Genomic DNA, 19,617 nt, shown 5'->3' with positions numbered 1-19,617 from the left:
CACTACTTGGGCCATTAGTGACCATATTGTAACTAATTACTAGCTGTATTACTGGCACATGCAGTACTTCTCTATCAGAGTTGTTACTCCATTCCTTTGTCTTGTAGCAATTAAAGGGGAACCATCACGAAAATAAAATGTTAATATAATGTAGATCACATAAAAACAACAACTTGTAAAAAAACAACAACAATTTGTAAATATGATTGATTAAAAGTTATGTTTAGTTTAGTAGCTATAGATTTATAGCTGACTCACTGCATTCTCTCTGCATCATTAGTCCACTGAGCTCAAGGTCAGGGTCGTGTTTTGATTGACAGGAGTAGGATTCTTTTTATTGGTTGCTAGGCTCGGCACAGGTCTTTCACCTGCAATATTTTTTTTGGGACATTAGGACCACGTAACACATTCTCCTTGCAGCCATATCCTTATTTATGCAGCCTCTCTCTTTAAAAAATTGTGCAAGGTAAAATATATAAATTGTGCTTTTTCTCCATTGTATTTTATATGTAAATATTTTACCCAATAGCCAACTAAAAGAGACCTGTGCCAATGCTTACAGCTATATGAGTATGCGCTTTTTAGAAGATGGCAGTGGAAGGCACAAGTCTCTTTTAGTTTTTTTATTGGGTAGTTTCATATAGGCAAAAAATTAGAAAAGGGTTTCCCTGGGAACTCAGAAGCCATGAGTGGGGCATTCCATTGCGATCAGGGGCGCATTTGGTCAGGGTAAGAGGGGCATATTGAAATGATCAGCGGGGTATACAGAGAGTATTAGCAGGGCACCCTTCAAAGTTGAATTATAAAATGTATTCAGTAGTTTGTGGTTTAATTTGGTATATAAAGTGATCTAAGGCTAAATGCAGAGTTTGATTCTTAAGATGGACTAAAATGATGGCTATTAAAGTGAAGACCTAAAATAAATACTCTCCTAGACTCCCCCCAATAACAACAGCGGTAGGTAACAAGAGACTATGGGGAATTAAATCAGCACCTCAGTTATGCAGGCTGTGTAGCCTTGAGTAGGGGACTTCACAGATATTCAGCATCATCTAGATAAGAAGTGGAGATAACATCCTCAGTAAGGGGGTATAGTAGGGAGAGATGGTGCCTATAGTAACAGTGAGATAATAGTCTCTGGGAAGGGAGTGTGACTGTGGGATAGCAGGTATAGTAGGGAGAGATGGTGCCTATAGTAACAGTGGGATAATAGTCTCTGGGAAGGGAGTGTGACTGTGGGATAGCAGGTATAGTAAGGAGAGACGATGCCTATAGTAACAGTAGGATAATAGTCTCTGGGAAGGGAGTGTGACTGTGGGCAAGCAGGTATAGTAGGGAGAGATGGTGCCTATAGTAACAGTGGGATAATAGTCTCTGGGAAGGAAGTGTGACTGTGGGATAGCAGGTATAGTAGGGAGAGATGGTGCCTATAGTAGCTGAAAAGATAATAGTCTCTGGGAGGGACTGTGACTGTGGGATAGCAGGTATAGTAGGGAGAGATGGTGCCTATAGTAACAGTGGGATAATAGTCTCTGGGAAGGGAGTGTGACTGTGGGATAGCAGGTATAGTAAGGAGAGACGATGCCTATAGTAACAGTAGGATAATAGTCTCTGGGAAGGGAGTGTGACTGTGGGCAAGCAGGTATAGTAGGGAGAGATGGTGCCTATAGTAACAGTGGGATAATAGTCTCTGGGAAGGAAGTGTGACTGTGGGATAGCAGGTATAGTAGGGAGAGATGGTGCCTATAGTAGCTGAAAAGATAATAGTCTCTGGGAGGGACTGTGACTGTGGGATAGCAGGTATAGTAAGGAGAGATGATGCCTATAGTAACAGTGGGATAATAGTCTCTGGGAAGGGAGTGTGACTGTGGGATAGCAGGTATAGTAGGGAGAGATGGTGCCTATAGTAACAGTGGGATAATAGTCTCTGGGAAGGGAGTGTGACTGTGGGATAGCAGGTATAGTAGGGAGAGATGGTGCCTATAGTAACAGTGGGATAATAGTCTCTGGGAAGGAAGTGTGACTGTGGGATAGCAGGTATAGTAGGGAGAGATGGTGCCTATAGTAACAGTGGGATAATAGTCTCTGGGAAGGGAGTGTGACTGTGGGATAGCAGGTATAGTAAGGAGAGACGATGCCTATAGTAACAGTAGGATAATAGTCTCTGGGAAGGGAGTGTGACTGTGGGCAAGCAGGTATAGTAGGGAGAGATGGTGCCTATAGTAACAGTGGGATAATAGTCTCTGGGAAGGAAGTGTGACTGTGGGATAGCAGGTATAGTAGGGAGAGATGGTGCCTATAGTAGCTGAAAAGGTAATAGTCTCTGGGAGGGACTGTGACTGTGGGATAGCAGGTATAGTAAGGAGAGATGATGCCTATAGTAACAGTGGGATAATAGTCTCTGGGAAGGGAGTGTGACTGTGGGATAGCAGGTATAGTAGGGAGAGATGGTGCCTATAGTAACAGTGGGATAATAGTCTCTGGGAAGGGAGTGTGACTGTGGGATAGCAGGTATAGTAGGGAGAGATGGTGCCTATAGTAACAGTGGGATAATAGTCTCTGGGAAGGGAGTGTGACTGTGGGATAGCAGGTATAGTAGGGAGAGATGGTGCCTATAGTAACAGTGGATAATAGTCTCTGGGAAGGGAGTGTGACTGTGGGATAGCAGGTATAGTAAGGAGAGACGATGCCTATAGTAACAGTAGGATAATAGTCTCTGGGAAGGGAGTGTGACTGTGGGCAAGCAGGTATAGTAGGGAGAGATGGTGCCTATAGTAACAGTGGGATAATAGTCTCTGGGAAGGAAGTGTGACTGTGGGATAGCAGGTATAGTAGGGAGAGATGGTGCCTATAGTAGCTGAAAAGGTAATAGTCTCTGGGAGGGACTGTGACTGTGGGATAGCAGGTATAGTAAGGAGAGATGATGCCTATAGTAACAGTGGGATAATAGTCTCTGGGAAGGGAGTGTGACTGTGGGATAGCAGGTATAGTAGGGAGAGATGGTGCCTATAGTAACAGTGGGATAATAGTCTCTGGGAAGGGAGTGTGACTGTGGGATAGCAGGTATAGTAGGGAGAGATGGTGCCTATAGTAACAGTGGGATAATAGTCTCTGGGAAGGGAGTGTGACTGTGGGATAGCAGGTATAGTAGGGAGAGATGGTGCCTATAGTAGCTGAAAAGATAATAGTCTAACTGTTAACCCACCATCTTTAGCTGTTATTGAAGCTGAAGTTCTAGGAAGGTACAAGGGTGAATTAAAATCTTTCTTGCCTCCATTCAAAGATGGCTCTTTTCCCTTTTTTTGGTTGGCCTTAGGTTAATGGAAGCTATGCAAACCAAAAGGCTGCAGCATCCAAACATGGGACATTTGGGAAATTTACAAGGAATAAAATAATAAGCACTTCCGAATCAGAGCAGCCAGATCTTCCCATCACTTTTCCCAGATAGAAAATACTTTACACCCATAGAATACAATAAAACACTTCTGGGCTCTCCCTCCTTTTTGTGGTGGTACTTGGTGTACTTGACTAAGAGAATGTGCAGACCTGACAGCCTTACTTTTCTCACAAGGAGCTTCCGGAGTAACAGTTGGTGTGAGGATGCTATTCAGCATGGAGGAGGGTGGAACTTTGCTAGTTGCTAAGTGACATCATAGCTAGTGAGAAGCCACTCCCATTCAGCAGTAGCTTGAACTGTCTCTCAGAGAAAGCACCCTCATTACATGTAGTAATATGTCATTTTACAAAAAAAGTAAGCATTTCTGCTAAAGAAATATATTTGAAGATTTTATTATTTCCACCTCAACCATCCATTAGGAGAATCTGATTTTCACGATAGATCCCCTTTAATGTAGTGGTAAGATGTGCAGTACAACATCAAGTTTGCTCCATTCTCCATTCTCTTTAAAGGGGACCTGTCACCCCGACATAAAAAGCTGTATAATAAAAGTCCTTTTCAAATTAAACATGAAATCCAAATTCTTTTTTTTTTTATAAAAGTATTCATAGCTGTTGTAAGCTCATTTAAAAATCTCAGCTGTCAATCAAATATTGTCTGCCCCTCCTCTATGTCTTAGGCAATTACTTTCACTTTCCATTCAGCATTTCCTAGATGTCACTGCTCTCCCCACATTCTCCCAGTTCTCTTAACCATTTAATTGTGTAGCCAGGGCATGGGGATGGACATCAAGGGGCATATTTATCAAGGGTCGAATTTCAAATTGAAAAAACTTCAAAATTCGAATTCAAAAAGACCAACCGAAATTAAGTCTAAGGGGCACATTTACAAAGCTCGAGTGAAGGATTCGAATAAAAAAACTTCGAATTTCGAAGTGTTTTTTTGGCTACTTCGACCATCGAATGGGCTAGTTCGACCTTCGACTACGACTTCGACTACGAACGATTCGAACTAAAAATCGTTTGACTATTCGATCGTTCGATAATCGAAGTACTGTCTCTTTAAGAAAAACTTCGACCCCCTAGTTCGGCAGCTAAAAGCTACCGAACTCAATGTTAGCCTATGGGGAAGGTCCCCATAGGCTTGCCTATGTTTTTTTGATCGAAGGATATTCGTTCGATCGTTGTATTAAAATCCTTCGAATCGTTCGATTCGAAGGATTTAATCGTTCGATCGAACGAATAATCCTTCGATCGTTCGATCGAAGTATTAGCGCTAAATCGTTCGACTTCAATATTCGAAGTCGAACGATTTTAGTTCCTGGTCGAATATCGAGGGTTAATTAACCCTCGATATTCGACCCTTAGTAAATGTGCCCCTAAGTTTTTTTTTGGTAGAATAGGTCCATTTTCGATTTGTATTCGGCCAAAGTTGAATCATATGAATCTAAGGAATGGCGCATTCAAACAAATTTGATTCTAAGTTTTTCCCAACAAAAAACATTGATTTTTCAAAATCCACCAATTGATTCCAAATAGGTTCTAGGAGGTCCCCCCCATAGGCTAAAATAGCAATTCGGCAGGTTTTAGATGGCGAATGGTCGAATTTGAATTTTTAAAGACACAGTACATGATAAATTTCGATATTCAAATTTTTTTCAAATTCGAAGTACACAAAACATAGCTCGAAATTCACATTTTTTTCATTCGAAAATTCACCTCTTCTTTAGAGAAATCTGCCCCCAAGTCACCCATTCTGGTGCATAAACAAGATTTTGAGATACTATAAGGCCTGTCTTAATAACAGTGTCCACAAAATGGCTCCTGCCTGCTTTAATTATGAATTCCCAGACTGATGGAAACTGATTCAAATAATTTATAGAGTGTAATTAAAGTTTACTTTGCTTGATTAATGTCATCATTTTTTTGGGCGACAGGTCCTCTTTAAGAAGTGATACTTTACTAAAGTCTATGTCAAATGCAGTTGAGTAGTAACTTTACACTTTGGAAAGAAAGAATGCCTATTACACACCAAAAACCATTTACTGTAAAACACCATAACCCATTTCCTGTATTTCATTACTTATTTCATAGCTGAAAGAGAAGACATCTTGTATACACGGTGTACATTCCATGGTAGGTCAGTGCCCATGGTTTCCAAATTTCAAACCAGATAGAAGTATGAAGGCTAAATCCCCTGCTAGAGCATTAAGAACGCTCATACAGGAATCTAATCCAAAATCTTGGCTTATTACTCTTGGTTTATTTCCAGCCACAAATAAATAAAGGCAGAATAATTAGAACTGTGTACAACACAAACAAGCCTTGTTTATTTAACCCAGTGTGTTGTATTCTCAACAACAAAAATACATTACAATGCACAAAGATGTTACCTTCTTTCTTGCCGAATGTATACAATAATAATCCTTTCTATTTTTTTTTCTTATACATATCAATCGACTTTTTACCATTTTAAGTGCTGTACCATATGCCAGACCAGATGCCACAACAGGGAGCAGTCTATATTTAACTACCTTTAATATCCTGTGCCAAAAATGTATTTTTATAAAAGATAGGCTATTCAATAATTATTTGTAACAGAATGCCAGTAATCGATGTTCAGCAATGTGTTTTATAACAATTCATTGGTTTACCCTCATCTGTGACCTGAGGAAGGACCTGTGTGGTCCAAAACATGTAGTGCTTCAATAAATTAACACTAAGGGGCAGATTTATCAAGGGTCGAATTTCAAGGCGTTTGAATAAAAAAACAACATCAAAATTTAATTAAAAAATCATTAACTTCAGGTGAATAGGCTGTATTCGAATCAAAGTTTTACCGCTTTCGATCAAATTCGAATCGCAGGATTTGCCCCAAAAAAACTTAGATTTTTCAAATGACTCCAAATGGGTTCTAGGAGGTCCCACATAGGCTAAAACAGCAATTCGGCAGGTTTTAGATGATGAATGGTCGAAGTTGAAGTTTTAAAGAGACAGTTTATGATAAATTTCGATATTCGAATAGTCACATTGTTTTCAAATTCAAATCGAACTTTGGACTATTCCATAGTTGAAGTACACTAAAATAGCTCGAAATTCGAATTTAAAAATTTGAATTTTCACTTTGACCCTTGATAAATCTGCCCCTAAGGGGCAGATTTATCAACGGTCGAATTTCAAAGTAATGGGAGTTTTTTTTGATCTCCCATAACTTCGAAATTCGAATAAATAAAGACCAACCGAAATGTATTAAAAAAATGTAAGTCTTTTTCTGTGGGTAGGACGTATTCATTCGAATTGTTCGGAACAAAGTAACATCGTATTCGATCGAATTCTATTCAAAGTTTTTTAAGTCTTTTTTTTTTTTTACGTTTTTTCGAAGTCCACCAATTGACTCCAAATTGGTTCTAGGAGGTCCCCCATAGGCTGAAACAGCAATTCAGTAAGTTTTAGATGGCGTATGGTTGAAGTCGAATTTTTAAAGAGACAGTACATGATAAATTTCGATATTCGATTCTTCTAATTTTTTTCAAATATTACACAAAAATAGCTCAAAATTCTAATTTTTTTACTTTGAATTTTCACTACGACCCTGGATAAATCTGTCCCCAACTTGATTTGAAGGCTCTCCAGTTTTTCTCACCATAAAACAATAGTAAAAAAGGTGTGCAGTGGTACAGGAAAAGCCATCTAAGGCATGCACTTTCTATATGGACACAGAAATTCAAGACAAACAAAAGTAGCTGTTGGCAGAGATAGGCTCTTAGGATTTTGATGGTCACTATTATCAGAAAAACTATGGTTATCAAAGCAAAAGTTCCATTATTCTCCCAATAGAAGTGTTAGAGTAGTGTTTTCTGCGGTGTTCCTCCACCAAGTATAAGTTTAACCATATGGGGCACAGAAACAGAAGGGGTTTAATTCCCCAATACCCATTTGATCAGCTTATATAAAAAAATCACACATCCATACACCACATCACAATATGACACAAATTCATGAAGCCTGCGACTCGAACTGCAATGAGAATCTACAAAACGATTCCTTACATTCCTTCTTTATATTTTGTGTGGAAGAAGATTCCTCAGAAGCCGTAGGAAGCACAAGTTTTTTCTTGTAGTGAGTCAGAGCACTCGTCTTCAATACATTTGGCAGTGTTCCATGCATGGGCAGTGAAGGTGCTAAATCATAAATTGCACCCCTTAATCTGTAATTCATACAACAAATGAACTCACAAGGAAATTATCTGACAGCTAGGCATTTTGGGCGACTGCAAAAGCCAGAGTTTTAATTAGCAATAATTGCCGACTACAAATATGATATGTTTCTTGCTGTGCAGAAACTGAAGATACAGATACATTTCCTGTTTAGTGGAAAACATAACAGTAAGTGAACAACTATCTAATATACTAAATGACTGTTTCTGGGGGGAAAAAATCCATCTGCCACTGTCCTAAACTGGAACGTCTTGTCATTTAGACTGTTGGACAGATTTACAAGATGTCTAAGCACTTTCCTGCCTGTCAGTAAATTGTTCTCAAAAAACATTAATTAAAGTTGATCTGTTTTTGGCTCATTTATCAACACTGAGCAAATCTGGACCCGGTTACCAGCCGCCAACTGGTAATTATCTTTCTTAAAGGGATACTGTCATGGGAAAACATATTTTTTTCAAAACGCATCAGTTAATAGTGCCGCTCCAACAGAATTCTGCACTGAAATCCATTTTTCAAAAGAGCAAAGAGATTTTTTTATATTCAATTTTGATATCTGATATGGGGCTAGACATATTGTCAGTTTCCCAGCTGCACCCAGTCATGAGACTTGTGCTCTGATAAACTTCAGTCACTCTTTACTGCTGTACTGCAAGTTGGAGTGATATCAACCCCTTCCTCCTCCCCCCAGCAGCCTAACAACAGAACAGCAGCTCCCTAACACAAGATAACAACTCCCTGGTAGATCTAAAAACAACATTCAATAGTAAAAGCCAAGTCCCACTGAGACTGTTTCAGTTACATTAAGTAGGAGAAATAACAGCCTACCAGAAAGTAGTTCCATCCTAAAGTGAAGGTTAAAGTCACATGACTGGGGGCAGCTGGGAAACTGACAATATTTCTAGCCCCATGTCAGATTTTTGCACTAAGCAAATAATGTATTGTTTCATTAGAATATGTTTTAGCATCATTCAGTTATATGGGGTGTTAGAGCTCAGTGACAGCGCTGAACATGCCACTGAATCAATAAACCTCAAAAATGAATAAGCACTGTGTTAATATTAATGTAATACAATTTAATGAGGGAAGTAGCTATTCAGAGAAGTTTTGCACTAGAACAAATCATTCTGCCACAGAAAAGCATTCAGTCAATCAATTCTAGTCATTATTCTCAGGCCATTATTTGTAGTGATTCCCTTTACGTTACTATTTTCTGTCATTATAAACTGACACTTTCTGTTGTTTTCAAGTCACCCAACTACTGTAGTGCTTGAGTCTTTTTAAAAATTATACACATTATAAACAGGCAACATTCATTGAATAGACAAAAACATATTAGGCCTAATGTCCCCAATATAAATATCCTGAACAAAAATATTTGGGGATGTGCACACCCGCAAACTCCCTGGATAGAAGGGTAAAAATAATGCCTGAAGTTTGAAAAAACGCTAAAAAGACAGGAAGGTTGGAATTTATCAGCCTTTTCAATGGATGTTACAAAGCAGAATATTCAATAACCAAAAGAAAAAAACCCACAATTGTTCTGCTAATTGCTACAAAGAAGTAACCAGTTCTTCTAGTTCTTTTTTTACTTATCTACTTTACTTACCGTAGTAAAGGACCATTGAGTTAGGACCATAAATGTTATTTTATTCCACTGAACATCCAGGCATTCTAAGTAGGCAAATTACCAGATACCAGATGTATAGCAATACAAAAACCAGACCCTGCAACTTCTGAGGTGTCCAGTGGGGCACTGACTAATAAGTAGTTTCAATATATATTTACAAAAAATGTCTTAATCCAAAATCAGGATAACAGGCCCCATACGTGTATTCTAAACGTTCCTGTTTAGATCAGACCAGATCCTATATGTTATACTTGAAACTCACATCTGACTTCCATGGTCAACGGATATTTGTCTTTACTTTATACTGCAACCCAAGCAAAGTCAGTGCACACAAGGCTTACTAAAAATTGGAGAGGAGGTATGCCAACAAGGAGGGGAGGGGTCGGTATGTGTGTGTATGGATGCTGGGTTTCATTTGGAGGGGGTGAACTTGATGGACGTTGGTCTTTTTTCAACCCAATCTAACTATGTAACTATGTAACAATTACAGCCCATTATCTTGTATCTGTTATCCTTTCACTTTTCTGGATACTCTTAGTTACAGGTATGGGATCCATTATCTGGAAACCCATTATCCAGAAAGCTCTGAATTACGGAAAGGCTGTCTCCCATAGACTCCATTTTGTCCAAATAATCCAAAGTTTATATTCGGATTACCCTTTTCTCTCTAATAATAAAACCGTAGCTTGTACTTGATCCCAACTAAGATATAATGAATGCTTATTGGAAGCAAAACCAGCCTATTGGGCTTATTAAATGTTTACATGATTGTCTAGTAAATTTAAGGTATGAATGACGGAAAGATGCATTATGTGGAAAACTCTAGGTCCCGAACATTCTGGAAAACAGGTCCCATTCCTGTACTGGTATTTGCGGATGTGTGTATAATACTGCAACCAAGAATTGACATTGATAAATATAATAGACAAAACTTTTCATCTTTAACCTTGAATGTGCAAATGATAAATGTGTTTGGACCAATCCAATGAGAAACAAAAATACAGAATGCTAAGAGGCAATCTGGCCAATCTTCTCAAAGAAGAATATTTCCTTTACAGTCAAGTAGGGATATTCCACCTTGACCTGGATATGACCATCTGCAATTAATATTTCATTCCACTACATTGAACAAACGATTTTTTTAATATGAGCATTCAAAGCTAGCTGGGACCATGTAAAGCATAAGCATATCTTGTCTGTTCTGTCAGTCATTTAAAGGAAGGAATGTCATAGGAATATAAATAGTCAGTAAGTCACATAGTGTGCAGCTTGAGACTATACAGGAGTGCTGACCTACAGATGTGCACAATTTGCACAACTACCATGTGGCATTGCACTGTTCACCCCTAAAGTCCTTTTATGATCCACATGAACATAATCTGTGATGACAATTCCCAGATAAGACTAGAATTTCTTAAGGGTTTTATGGTAATACACCAGCAAATGTTGAGCAGAAATACTTTGAGCAAACAACTAGTCAAGTACCAGAATATATATTGTAAATTATAGATGATCAAAGGCCTGATCTGGGGCACAAGTAAAGGGTCTAAACAAAATAAAAATATGTATGAGGGTCATTAATGTATTATCACAAATAAGAGGTTAAAGGAATTAATAATAATTCATTTTCAATTCTTAGTAGACAATATGACTCCGAGACAGAGACCGAGTGAGCGCAATCATTGGAAACTGTCATGTTTATACATTTTATATATCAATAGTCTAAAATAATCACAGTTATTCCAGTTAAATATAGTAATGTACAAGTGAGCCGGCTATAATGCTGTCATTCTAGAGGTAAGCAAACTGAATTAGCTATTTGGATTCTAAAATTGGATACCAAATTGGCATAAGGAAAACTCGTGCCGTATGCACTTTACACTTACACTATACTCGTGCAATGGTTGGGCTGGCACTGACATAAAAATAACCACATTTTCTTCTTGCTTGGAGCACATGCAAACATTTAAATATGATTGAGATGTTTGAGGTCATTTTGTAATCTCAAGGTCACTGACCTTGAGGGAGATGTTTAAAAAAAACATACAGTAATGCAGGGTAAAAATCAAAGCCTGCTGTTTGTCCTTGCTCTTTCCTCGGATAAAATAGTTCTGCTGAATTACTATCAGGAGAACAATTAGCGGAGACTTGCATTTCTTTACATATAATGCACTGCGGCAATATTGAAATTGTTGTTCTAATTTTAGGGATCACACTTTATGCTTTCTAAAATAATGTTTCATAATCTAGCTACGGCTAATAATATCCAGAAACAAGGTGCTGCCTCACCACTACATTTTAGTGTTGAGTGTATTCTTCCAAATGTCTTGGAACATTAGCAGATACAGTAAGTCTATTTACTTCACTTCTCCCGGGTTATTCAAAGCTGCCCCTTTTATGCAGTATTCAGCATATAGTGGGCAAACAGCCTGTTTCTTATTGAAACAGTGTCTAGTAAACCTAATTCAATAGCATTTTTTCCAGAATAGAAAAGCAATAACTACAGGGTAACTCCTAAAATTATTATTTTAGGATCATCAACCATTTCTTGACATGATATGGCCCCTACACGGCTTCTGTATAGGGACATGCCTCCACACTTTGATAACAGATCCATGAATATCATGATAATGACCTGAACCCTCAATGATTTCTTGGATTTGGCCCATTTGCAATATGATAACTCTATCATAATATGAAAGCCCTAGACACAAACAACTCAAGGAGCATAAACTTCAACTCCCTATTCAGTTATTTAATACTAGGCTTATAGTGTTGGATAAAGAGGCAGTTTTCAAAATGATAATGTCACAGACTGGTGATGCTGGTAATAATGGGACATTTCATTGAAAAAAGAAATAATCTTGTCCAGCAAAATCTGTTAAGTTATGGGGTGAATTTTCAGCACACAGAGGTAGTGTTGATGTTTGGATGCCTGTAGAATGGGTACTAGGGTAGGAGCTGGGGCTGAAGATTAAGCATTCTTTGTAAAGTGATGCATAATATGTCAGACTTTAAACTTTAATTCATTTCAGTGGCTCAAAAGTAATTGGACAAATAACAAAAACTGAAAATAACATTTTAATTTCTAATACTTAATTGAAAACCCTTTGCTGGCAATGACAGCCTGAAGTCTTGAACTCAAGGACATCACCAGATTCTGGGTTTCCTCCTTTTTACTGCTCTGCCAGGCCTTTACTGCAGCGGCTTTCAGTTGCTGTTTGTTTGTGAGCCTTTCTTTCCGAAGTTTAGTCTTCAACAAGTGAAATGCAGCTCAATTGGATTCAGATCAGGTGACTGACTTGGCCTTTGAAGAATATTCCACTTCTTTGCTTTAATAAACTCCTGGGTTGCTTTGGCTGTATGTTTTGGGTCATTATGAAACGCCTACCATTCAGTTTGACTGCATTTAGCTGGATTTGAACACACAGTGTCTCTGAACACCTCAGAATTCATTCAGCTGCTTCTGTCCCGTGTCACATCATGGATAAACACTAGTGTCCCAGTGCCACTGACAGCCATGCACACCCAAGCCATCACACTGCCTCCCAAATGTTTTATAGATGATGTGGTATGCTTTGGATCATGAGCTGTTCCACGCCTTCTCCATACTTTTTTCTTGCCATCATTCTGGTAGAGGTTGATCTTGGTTTCATCTGTCCATAGAAAGTTTTTCAAGAACTGTACTGGCTTTTTAAGATGATTTTTTTAGAAGTCCAATCTAGATGCTTTTGCATGACTTGCACCTTGCAGTGCACCCTCTGTATTTACTTTCATGCAGTCTTCTCTTTATGGTAGACTTGGATATCGATACACCTGCCTCCTGGAGAGTGTTGTTCACTTGTTTGGCTGATGTGAAGGGGTTTCTCTTCACCATGGAAATGATTCTGCGATCATCCACCACTGTTGTCTTCTGTGGATGTCCAGGTCTTTTTGCGTTGCTGAGTTCACCAGTGTTTGTTTTCTTTCTTTCTTTCTTTCTTTCTTTCTTTCTTTCTTTCTTTCTTTCTTTCTTTCTTTCTTTCTCAGGATGTACCAAATGGTAGCTTTTGCCACTCTATCTCGGATGGGTTTTTTCTGTTTTTGATGCTTAAAGGAGAAGAAAACCTAGTCGGCGCAAAAAGCCTCCCCCCCCTCCCCTGTATTGCTTCCCCTCCCTCCTCTCCCCTGGCCTACCTGTCCTGCTGGGCAAATGCCCCTAACTTGCTACTTACCCTTCTGCGCAGGTCCAGTCTACGGAGTTCACCAACGCCATCTTCTTCCAAGTGATCTTCTTCCTGCTTTGACCGGCGCATGCGCAGTAGGAGCATTTCACCGGTACGATCTACTGCGCATGCGCCAAAATGCCGGTCAAAGCAGGAAGAAGATCGCGTGGAAGAAGATGGTGCCTGTGAACTCCGTGGACTGGACCTGCGCAGAAGGGTAAGTAACAAGTTAGGGGCATTTGCCCAGTGGGACAGGTAGGCCAGGGGGGAGGAGGGAGGGTGGGCAACACACAGGAGGGGGGAGGGTTTTTGCGCCAACTGGGTTTCCTTCTCCTTTAAGGAAGGATTGTTTCACCTGCATGGAGAGCTCCTTTGACCACATGTTGTCTGTTCACAGCAAAATCTTCCACATACAAGCACCCCCCCTCAAATCAACTCCAGGGCTTTTATCTGTTTCATTGATAATGACATAACGAAGGACTTGCCCACCCCTGCCCATGAAAAAGCCTTTGAGTCAATTGTCCAATTGCTTTTAAGCCCCCGAAATAAAGTGATTGTGTTAAAAAAAGGCTTTAGTTTGTCACATATTTATGCAATCATTTTGTTCAACCCACTGAATTAAAGCTGAAAGTCTGCAGTTCAACTGCATCTGAGTCGTTTCATTTAAAATTCATGTACAGAGCCAAAATTAGAAAAAAGTTGTCTCTGTCCAAATATTTATGGATCTAACTGTATAATAATTAAGAATATTCTGCAACGTGATAGAGGCAACGGGCCTTCCTAATTCAAATACTCAATACAGGCCTCTTTAGTTTAGTGACTAATTACAGTTAAAATGCTTTTGTGAAAGTTCCCATCTGCAGTTTGTGCTTTTCCAATTAAAGTTAAAAAAAAAAGCCTGGAACCCATTCCCAACCATCAGCTCAATCACTCACAACAGTAGCTGTTACAATTATAGACCATTTATTAATTCTAAGCAGTCTGTTATTTTCTTATACTGACACAAATAAGGACAAATCCATTCTATTAATATAATTATCCAGTGTACTTCATAGTGTACCCTCTTCTGCTTGAACAAGTCACTGTAACTTCTATAATAATGCAAATAGTGTTGGGACTGAATCTGTGAATCTGCCTAATGACCCCAATTTCAACATAGAAAGTTAGTCTATTTTTAATTACTCCTGTCTATTGTCTGTCAGTGGGATATTTCAATGTATTAAAGGGGATCTTGTGGGTGCAGCCTAAATTGCATGGAGCTCAATTTCATGTCCCAACTCATGGGTCAAATTAAGCTTATTCTTCAACTAAGCTTAAAGGAAATCTGTACCCCCAAAAAGAATACTTAAGCAACAGATGAAGGTTTAGAAAAACTGCCGCAACTACCCATCTGATGTCACACGCATTTGCTCATTATGCGTCATTCGTGTGCCCCAACATGGCTGCTCTCATCGGGAGATCCCTTGCAGTGCAGGTGGCCTAGTACTTTTTTTTAAAAAAAAGAAACTACTGTTAACCCCAACTAGAATGTGGGCTCTATTACCCCGCCACTTTGGTTGGGGATAATATATTTAGCCAGCAGGTGCCCTTTAAGGGATAGTTCATCCACTATTTCTTCAACGTTATCTTTAAGGAGGTTATTTACTAAATTCTGAATGCAAAAATCACGAAAAACTCATGATTTGTTTTTTTATAAAATCGTCTTTTAAAAAATCACACATTTTTCGGAAATTATTAACCCAGAGGATGGAAAAAGTCTGAATCAGAAAATCCAGTATCTCAGACTGACTCGAGGTTGAATATAAGTCAATGGGAGAAATCCCAATGATTTTTTGATGTGCGCTGAGTTTCATGCAATGCAGTGAAGTTTTTGGAGTTTTTGGGTTAATATTCCGGAAAAATCGCGAAAAGCTGATTTTTTTTCAGAAAAGCAGTAAAAAAAACCCGAGCAGATTTGATCAGAGTTTTAAGCAGAAAATATTGAGATAAAAGTCAGACCCACAGTTTGAGAACCACTGATTTACGTAAATATTTGTATTAATTAGTCTCTTTCTGTATATCCATATATGTCACATGTTTATGCCGAAAATAATAGGATCCTGTGATATCTCAATCATTTGCCAAGAGTTAAAATTATTTTGCACTTTTGCCGGCTCTTTCACAAGACAAAACAAAAAACCTATTCATATTCCCACTTATAAACAGGCGACCTTTCGAGCAAACCCCAACCAGTACCCTTTCAATTTCAACTGAATCTGGGAACAAAACACATTAATTCCATTAAAAATGCCTTAAAAATAGATATTTTAAAAGGATAATTCACCTTTAAGTTAACGTCTACTATGTTGTTGAACAGTCAATTTTAAGCAACTTTTCATCTGGTCTTTTTTTTTGTTTTGTTTTTTAATTGTTTTTTTCTTCTGACTCTTTCCAGCTTTCAGAAGGGGATCATTGACTCCATCTAAAAAAACAAATGCTCTGTAAGGCTACAAATGTATTGTTATTGCTACTTTTTATTACTCATCTTTCTATTTAGCCCATCACCTATTTTTATTCCAGTCTCTCAAATCAAGAAATGGATGCTAGGGTAATTTGGATCCTAGCTACCTGTTGCTGAAATTGCAGGCTGGAAAGCTGCTGAATAAAAAGCTAAATAATTCAAAAATCACAAATAAAAAAAGAAAGCCAATTGCAAACTGTCTCCATATATCACTCTCTACATCACAGTAAAAGTTAACTCAAAGGTGAACAACCCCTTTAATGAGACTTTAATATTGTGTTTTGCTAACAGATTTAATTGATGCGGAAAATTCCTATTGGAGAAGACCCCTTAAATTGCTCTTTTAACATTTAATTTCGTTTACTTCGTATTGGTTTAGTGTTGTAGATGCCATCAAATACAAAGCCTGTCATTGCCTTTAGGGGGCAGGTAATTCATATCAAGTGGTACCACTGAACAGACCCCAGGCAAAATAAAGCCCAGACAAATGAATGAAAGAACACTCAGTGGGATAAAATACAAGCAGTAATTAAACCTCCACAAGTTATCCAACAGAAAATAAACCTTATGTTTTGGTCTTTCCTGGAAAATTTCCTGATTCACACAGTCAGGACAAACACCAATCTGTATGTGGTTGATCACTACTGAGTGTGCACAGAATAATCAGCGGCTTCTATTTTTTAACTAAGGGGATTGTTCTTTGAGCTTCTTGCTGCATAAGTTGCAAATAATATATATATATATATATATATATATATATATATATATATATATATATATATATATATATATATATATATATATATATATATATATATATATAGTATTTGGTACAGTATATTATTAGAGATAATCTTCCAAAAGGTTTTGGGATGGAAAGGGTAATTTCCACATGTGCCACTAGAGTTCTTAATGTAGGGTAAATTCTGAATTCATCTCCCTGCAAGGAGCACTTTCAAGATGCACTATAGCAATCTAAACATATATATATATATACTGTATATCCTGAATAAACTAAAAACTAATTATGATAATAGAGCAAAGTACTTAATGTAAAAGGCTCTGTCTCTGAAGTTTCCCATAGTCACATATACAATGATATATTATATAGAAAATGATATTACGTTAGGGGAGGTTTATGCCACATTTTTCACTTAATTTACTAAGCCAGGCATAAGCTCAAGGCACAATTTTGTACAGGGTGTTTGCATATTGATCTGAACAAGAAGACTCATCCACATCTTCAGCACTTTTATCTGATCCCCTCAATACACATATTCTGTCATGAAAAAAAAAAAGTAGCCTGCCTGGAAATCTCCAGAGATGCATTAAAAATCCAATTCCTAATTCTGATTCTGAATAACCTCTGCATTAAAAGAACACAAATGCCATCTGTTTCCTTTGCATCATGTTTTATGTATGTAAACACGTGAGCACTCTTTGATTAATGGCTGGAATGGGAGAAACTACTGTAATCTACTTCATTTGCAGGTCAATAATTTATATGATTATGCTACGGCTGCGTTCTGCTCAATGCCCTAATATATACACAGTTGCATTTACATGCAAGCGAAAAGCTGACAGCCTGAATAAACTAGCAGTACAGAGCTGTTAAAAACAGATGAAAAGCATATAATTTCCATAGATATTTTATGTATGTATACTAATTGGAATACAAATGTCATTGTATTGGCCTTTATCCTCATTAAACACAAGATATAGACCAATCTGGAAGTCATATTCTTGCATACCCATTACCCATAACCAAATATTCAAATGTGTTGTAAGAGCAGTCTAGCCATATCCAACATTATTTGTATTTTCCTCCTGCTATGTGCTGTTCTGGTCTCTGCTATAGCTGTGCCCAACTCAGTCTTCAGGAGCTCGCTGAAAAGGTGCATTGGGGTGGGGTCTTTCTGTTTTGCAGTCAGTCCCTAAAGCATAGCCTCGGCTTTGCATGATGAAACTGCACCGATTGCTCTAATATTAATACCAGCGGCAGATGGCTGCTGCAAAGCAGACCTCTATTGTCTTTTACTGTCACACACAGTGATTGATTACTGATAATGATAATATATGTATCAGTAAAATTAGATGGCTATATGCTAAAATCCACTGCTTTCCATATATATTCCCTCAGGATGCTGGTTAGTTTTGCCTGCAGACGTCCCTGCCACCCATCTGAGCAGCCACAATGTCTGTGCAAAGGTGAAGCAGCTCTACAAACAACATTCAAACAGCAAAACTGAATCTCTTCCTCTCCCACTAGGGATGTAAGCCTACCAGTGCCCTGCCTCCCTCCCTTCTTCAGCTCCAATGCAGATCCCCTCCCCCTCGCTTTCTCTCTAGTGGGTAACATAACCAGCAGTAATTACTAATGCCCCTGCACGTAAATCGAGCAGCTTCAAAGCCTGCCTTTTGACGCAACTACGCAGAACTGTCTGGAGGTGTCACAATTCCTCTTGCTATAGGTCTTTCAAGTTCTGAGCTCCTGAAATAAAGAATATAGCTTTGAATGTGGATTTTTATATATGATATGCGGACATACAGTACACGCGCACACACACACACACACACACACACACACACACACACACACACACAAACACACACACACACACATATATATATATACCATGCATGTGATATTCACCCTATTCCTCCAACCAGTGGCTTTGATGTTAAAAGGCTGTTGGGAGTTTATAGATCAACACCAGCTTGTTGGGAAATATATACAGTATACACTATCTTTCCACCTATGGAGTATGTATCCATTTAGTCAGTGTGCAAATACACTGACTCACTCCATGTGAGGTGAGGAAGGCTTATAAATTGAAGCACAATCTGATCGTGATAATCACAGCCAGAAGTCAAGAAGTCTGCCTTGGGATAAATAAAGCTACAGGCTGAGAGGGGGTTAATCCCTTCCAGAGTCCAGTGGCACACATGCTGCTGCTACTACTACTGCTACTGCTGTTGCAACTGCCGCTTCTGCTACTGCCAGTTCCAGTGCTGTAGGGAAGCGGACGTTTTTCTGCAGTACAATCGCTGTCCCCGGGGTTGAGGTGCTGAAAGCTCAGTGCATGGGGCTGCTCCCTCACCTATTGTGAATGGAGCGGCTGTGCAGAGAGCTCGGGCGGAAAAGCCCCATTTCCTTGCGACAAACGCAGCTGTTCAATGCGCGCAAAAAGAGCAGGAATGTGTAAAAAATGGGAGATAATAATAAAAAAAAAGAAGGTGCCTTCCATTTGACTGACAGATCCAGATTGGTAGAAAGACTTCACCTGAAATCTCTGGCTAAATAATAAAAGCAGAAGCCTGTAGTGAAGAGAAAATGTAGAGGCAACGAATATCGCTCGTCTTACCGTGAGTAGGGCGTAAGCAGGTCCTAAGGCTACTCTACAATCTTATCTGAAGGCAGTTTTTTTTCGCAGGGAGGCAAGAAGCACCGTTCCTCGAGTCGTCTTCTTCAATGGAACAGAGCTCTGCCCTCATCAAAGATGGCCATCCTTCTTGACGTCAGCAGCTTTTAATAGACATCTATCATGGGGCGGAGGGATCAGGCTGGGGGAGCTGGAGTCATCGTCTGCCTTACAATGCTGCTGCGGCTGCAATCACTTTAATACGCGCCTTGATTTTCGTGCATCGCTCCCTCACAGGGAAGGGGGAAAT

General features: G+C 38.8%; 1 protein-coding gene across 1 annotated transcript in view; it reads right to left on the bottom strand.

Annotated features, from left to right (window-relative positions):
* The window catches only part of snap25.S (synaptosome associated protein 25kDa S homeolog), a 49,501-nt gene extending 30,094 nt beyond the window's left edge, over positions 1-19,407 (bottom strand). The window contains 1 exon segment of the mRNA NM_001087041.1: positions 19,311-19,407. The gene's annotated coding sequence lies outside the window, so the exon portion shown is untranslated.
* Between the last annotated feature and the right edge of the window lie 210 nt (positions 19,408-19,617).

The sequence above is a fragment of the Xenopus laevis genome, chromosome 5S (assembly GCF_017654675.1).
Source record: "Xenopus laevis strain J_2021 chromosome 5S, Xenopus_laevis_v10.1, whole genome shotgun sequence".
Lineage (NCBI taxonomy): Eukaryota > Metazoa > Chordata > Amphibia > Anura > Pipidae > Xenopus > Xenopus laevis.
This window is presented reverse-complemented; position numbering and strand designations above follow the sequence as displayed.